This window comes from Acomys russatus, chromosome 7 (genome assembly GCF_903995435.1).
Source record: "Acomys russatus chromosome 7, mAcoRus1.1, whole genome shotgun sequence".
Taxonomy (NCBI): domain Eukaryota; kingdom Metazoa; phylum Chordata; class Mammalia; order Rodentia; family Muridae; genus Acomys; species Acomys russatus.
The window spans coordinates 7,108,626-7,114,815 of record NC_067143.1 but is presented as its reverse complement, the minus strand read 5'-3'; the positions used below and the strand labels follow the sequence as shown (position 1 = coordinate 7,114,815).

Here is a 6,190-nt window from a genome sequence, read left to right as displayed (position 1 = left end):
GTTGGATAAAGATCTTACCAAATACTTTATAGTCACGGAATCCCTACAGTATGACCTCTTTCCAGTCCTCAAAGACTACCATGATACACAAAGGCTTTAACGGGCTGATAACACACTAAAGGTTTTTTTTTATCTTGTATAAAGATGCCATGAATTACAAAACTTTACCACACAACTTATGGGGTTTCTCTGCAGTAGGACTTTTTCTCCTAATTTCAAAGACTAACTGCTAGACGCAGAGGCTTTACCACATTGCTTACATTCACTGGGTTTCTATCCAATACATTTTTGGGTACTCGACAATGACTATGTTATGCAAATGTCAGGAACAGGAAAAAGAAAAAGAAACTGGTCCTAAGTACTACCTTTGTGTTTTCAGACTCCGGCCCGCTAGGGTAGAAGTCTGACCTGGAAGGCCAGAGCTTGGTGCAAAGTGACGGACTCCTTCCAACCCTGCCCCACCTCCAACCCACCCAGCAACCCTGCCCTCTGTAGAACTTTGTCATTGGGATCCCAGACCCCACACCCTCTACCTGAGGAATGTCACATAGCTCTTAGGGAAGCTACAGGCTTTCTCCCAGTAGAACCTGTTCAGCCAGCACCCGGGATTCCTAGCATATAACTGAGGCATCTCAGTACCCTGGCCCCTCAGCCAATGACCTTAGGTCACCCTGGATTGCCCCACCACCTCCCCAGTGTTCTATGTATTCTCCTCAGCACTGGAATAAAGTTGCTCTGTCTCCCCTCAGCTGATTCTAGATCATTCTGGATCATCCTGGATCACGTTCATGGCCCTCGGAGTCCCTGTAGCCTTGCCCGCCACCCTTCCCCTGGCTCCCTTTGTCATCCTGAGCAATTCCTACAATCCCCAGGGACAGGGACTCCAGGCCACCCAGAGAAAGTGAGTGCCCTCTCATAGGGTATCAGCATTTTTGGCCTGATCATCCCTTCTGAAGAACTGTTATATCTTTAGCTTTCTTTGCCTCTCCTACCTATCATGAGAGGCATCTTATCTCATAAAAAATAAAAATAAGAACAAAAACAAAAGCAACCAACAACAACAACAAAAGAAACCCAAAAACTCAGATTAGAATATGGGTCCCATCAAATCCCTCTATAAAAAAATTTATAAAACCAGCACTTAGAGAGGCAGAGGCAGGCGGATCTCTATGAGTTCCAGGACAGCCAAGGCTACACAGAGAAACCCTGGCTAGAAAAACCAAAACCAAAGCCAAAACAAAAAGAAACTCACATTAGAGCCATGTAAACCCTCAACACCAACACCAAGTGCTGCCCCACCTCCAATCCACACAGCAACCCAGCCCTCTGTAGAACTCCTTTACAATGGTGAATATGGGACACAGGTCCACACCCCCAGCCCCCTCTCTTCTCTCCCAGCCATGTAGGACATATTCTTTAGGAAAAGGAGAGGAACCCTCCTTCCCAAAGACAGAGGCAGAGAGGGTACCTGTTGGTTCCTTGACTGGCCCTGCCTCTCCCTCTGTCCTTATGGTGCCGCTGGGAGTCCTGAGCTCTGTACTTTCCCGGTTGGGGTAAATAAAAAAGGGTTTTCCACAGCTCAGACAAGGTCTCACAGCTTGTTTTGGGCTTGAGAGGAAATCACAGGGTCCCCTCTGGATTAGGGGACTAGCAGGCTGGCTACTGGACAGGGTGGAGCTGAGCCCCAGGTCCTGCCAAGAAAGGGATGCCTGGGCCTGCACATGTGCCTGCCTCTTGCCACCAAAGGGCTAGGGGAAGGGCCAGAGGCAGCAGGAACAACTTGCTCTCCAGAGACTCTGGTGGTGGTGGTGGTGGAGGAGGAGGAGGAGGGAATGGTGGTGGTGGTGGTGGCGGCGGCGGTGGTGGAGGAGGTGGTGGAGGCAGCGGTGGTGGTGGAGGCGGAGGTGGAGGTGGTGGTGGTGGAGGTGGTGCTGGAGGAGGCGGTGGTGGTGGTGGCAGCGGCAGCAGCAGCAGCGGCCATCTGTGTGGTGCCCTACTAAGATGCCCGACCCAAGACACCATTCGTCTCCCTCCCCTACCCACTGAACCAGGAGATACCTGAAAAGTACAAAAAAAAATTTTTTTTTTTAATAAGAAACAAAAAAATTGGGGCTGGACAGTTGGCTCAGTGGTTAAGAGCACCATCTGCTCTTCCAAAGGTCCCAGGTTCAATTCCCAGCACCCACATGGCAGCTCACAACTGTCTGTAACTCCAAGATCTGACACCCTCACACCAATGCACATAAATTTAAACTAAAAAAAATTTTAACTCCTGGTTCAATTCCCAGCACCCACATGACAGCTCACAACTATGTAATTCCAGTTCCAAGGGATCCAACTCTTTCACGAATGCAGGCAAAACACCAATGTACATAAAATAAATATAAATATATTTTTTTAATTTTCCGGACATGGTGGCACACATCTGTAATCTCAGCACTCAGAAGACAGAGGTAGACGGATCACTGTGCCTTCCAGGCCAGCCTGGTCTACAGAGCAAGTCCTGGACAGCCGGGGCTACACAGTAATACCCTGTCTTGAAAAAGAAAAAACAAAACCCTGCCTTACTGGGAAAAGGAGACACTTTAGTTCCTTGCAATCATGGTTCTTTGAGTGAAGTCATGCATCCAGCCTCCTGCTCTGCAATTCTAATGATTGTTTTTACTCTGCTTACCACTAATGAGCCACAGCTTCTACCAGAAGCTAAGCCTGTGCTAACTCACTGTTGTATAGGAAAAACAAACAGAAAAGTAAATAGGATTGAAAACATAAGTTAATAACCTCCAGACTGATGGATTCCCTTCGTGAACACATAGTTAACTCCACAATTTGGTTTCTAACACTTATGGACCAGTCAGTTTCAAAATGATTACCAAGACACACAGAGAATCTTTTTACAAGGTCACATAATGAACATGGTGTTTCACTCATCGGGTACTTTGAGCAGGTGGGATAACTGATGAAGGATGCTGGACCAGGATGGAGATTCCTCTAACACCTGCAGCCTGCTTTCCGCAGGGCCCACAAACACCTCTGTGATAACCCCAGCCAGAAGAAATGACGCCCGTGCACACCTTCAGGATTGTCCCCATTTTAATGAGACATCTACTCTATCCCCTCTGCAGGACACACTGCCAATCAAGGCCTTACTGGCTTACCTGTGCATTTAACCTCCTGCGCAGATATCCCCTGACATGCTCTGCACCCCTGTGTAACTATTTCACAGGCCTGTGTCTACAAGGAAGAGGAAACTACTACAAACCAGACAGAGATGAGAGCTGTCCCTCCCTGAATATATGATCCCCCTTGATCAGCCAGGACTGCGACAGCAGCCATCTTCCAGACAGGATAAACCAGGCAATGGCTTCTACAAACTGACTGGCCCTGAATACGTCCAGGGACTGATGCCTCTGACTGGGGCCCTGACCCAAAACAGGACAGCATTAGACCTAAACATGGGCGGACTTCCATAGCACTGGGAATGTTTCTGTGCAAATGTATCAATTGTTGTTTGAGAAAAGCTCTCAGGCTCAAACTTGCTCTCAAGAGTTCAACCACCTAGTGATCAGTTGGTCCAGCAATACCTTGTGTTCCTGCCCTACCCCTTATTAGTCCTCTGGTGATGCTGTTTTGTTGCTTGTACCCATCCTCAAACAAATGTTTTGTTTTGTTTGTTTGTTGACAAGGTCTCTCTCTCTGTTAGTCTTTGGCTATCCTGGACTCACTTTGTAGATAAGGTTGGCCTCAAACTCACAGCAATCCACCTGCCTCTGCCTCCCAAGTGCTGGGATTAACTGTGTGCACCACCACACCCAGCCCTCAAACAATTTTTAAAACTACAGATTGTAGCATTGCAAAAATCACTGCCAAAAACAAAACAAAACAAAACAAAACAAAACAAAAAACTCACTACCAATCTGGTGTTGGTTCCCTACCAAGCTGAACACAGCACAGACGCTGAGGACCACAGTGACACCTCTCCATTATGAAACAGAACAGGGGGAGATCACGGAAACCCTGCTGCTAAGGTCCAAGTCTGACATTACCTGGAAGCCATGAGCTCCTTGAACAATGACAAACACACTTTGTCAGAGAGGCTTCCTCTGGTCTTCCTGGGGAGGTCCCAGACTCCACACTACCAGAGAGACACCACATAGACCATGGGAAAAGTACAGGTCCAACCCCCTCTCTTCCAGTGAACCTGTTAGGCAAGTACCTGGGATTCCTCCCACATAACTGAGGCATCTCAGTACCCTAGCCCCTCAGCCAATGACCTTAGGCCACACTAGATTCTCCCAACCACCTACCCAGTATCCTATATATCCCCTCACCTCTGGAATAAAGCTGATCTGATTTCCCACAGCTGATCTGGGATCATTCTGTCATGCTTTTTGGTTTTTGAGACAAGGTTTCTCTGTGTTGCGGCCTTGCCTATCCTAGACTCACTTTGTAGACCAGGCTGGCTTCAAATCCACCTGCCTCTCTTACAGGCTGGGATTCAAGTCATGTCCCATCAAATGCTGCAAACTTTTTTCTAGTCTGTGCTCTTTTCTGCATTTGGTGATAACTGTGATGGGCAAAGGCTTTACCACATTGCTTACATTCAAAGGGTTTCTCTCCAGTATGAAGTCTTTCATGATGATGAGGACAACAGGAATGTGCAAATGCCTCAGCATATTAAATACATTCACAAGGTTTCTCTCCACTATGACTTCTTCCATGACTTTTGAGATGATTTTGCTGTACAAAGGCTTTGTCACATTGGTTATACTCACAGGGCTTCTCTCCAGTATGTGTCCTTTTATGTATTCGAAGACCTAAAACATACAACAGATTGTAGCATTGCAAAAATCACTGCCGATCTGGTCCCAGTTCACTACCAGAAATGTAAAGTTGTACCCCATAGGTCACATTCATAGGGTTTCTCTCTAGAGTGTGTCATTTTATGTATTCAGAGATGACTGTGACACGCAAAGGCTTCACCATACTGAATACTTTCTTAGGGTTTCTTTTGAGTATGAATTCTTTCGTGCCTTTTACGATGACTCTGTTGTACAAAGGCTTTCCCACACTGCTTACATCTGTAGGGTTTTTCTCCGGTATGTGTTCTTCTATGTCTGTAGAGATGACTGTATTGCGAAAAGGCTTTACCACATTGATTACATTCATAGGGCTTCTCTCCAGTATGTGTTCTTTTATGTATTTGAAGAGGACGATGATATGAAAAGGCTTTCCCACACTGACTGCATTCATAGGGTTTTTCTCCGGTATGTGTTCTTTTATGTCTGTGGAGATGACTGGATTCTGAAAAGGCTTTATCACATTGATTACACTCATAGGGCTTCTCTCCAGTGTGTGTTCTTTTATGTGTCTGAAGAAGACCATGATATGCAAAGGTCTTACCACATTGATTGCATTCATAGGGTCTCTCTCCAGTATGTGTTCTTTTATGTATTTGGAGACCACTGCGTTGTGAAAATGCTTTATCACACTGATTACATTTGTAAGGTTTCTCTCCAGTGTGTGTTCTTTTATGTCTTTGGAGACTACCATGTTGTGTGAAGGCTTTACCACATAGATTACATTCATAGGGTTTCTGTCCAGATTGTTTTCTTTTCTGTATTTGGAGACCACTGTGATGCACAAAGCCTTCCACGCAGTGAGTAACTTCACAGGGTTTCTCTCCAGTATGAATGATTTCATGCCTTTGAGGGTGACTGGGATATGTCAAGGCTTTTTCACCTTCAGTATCTTCGTCAGGTTTCTCTCCAGTACGACAGCTTTCACACCTGCAAACATAATTGGCACATGTGAAACCTTTACCACATTAATTGTACTGATGAATTGTTTTTAAATATTTTATTTATTTATTAAATATACACACCAAAAGAAAGCTCCAGATCTTATTACAGATTGTTGTGAGCCACCATGTGGTTGCTGGGAATTGAATCAGGACCTTTCAAAGAACAAACAGTGCTCTTAACCTCTAAGCAATCTCTCCAGCACCAAATGTTTTTATCTGTATGATAATTTTAGACTCTGGTCTAATTGTAAAGAGAAATCATATCTTAAGATTTCATCACTTTGATTAAATTCACAGTATTCCTCTTTATTATGGATTGTTTTGCATCCCTGAAGTTACCTGTGACGGTATAAACATTTATTACACGGCTCACATTTATACCATCCT

At 45.3% G+C, this 6,190-nt stretch overlaps 1 pseudogene; it reads right to left on the bottom strand.

Annotated features, from left to right (window-relative positions):
* Positions 1 to 4,744: 4,744 nt before the first annotated feature.
* LOC127191470 (zinc finger protein 120-like) lies at positions 4,745 to 5,814 on the bottom strand (annotated as a pseudogene).
* Between the last annotated feature and the right edge of the window lie 376 nt (positions 5,815 to 6,190).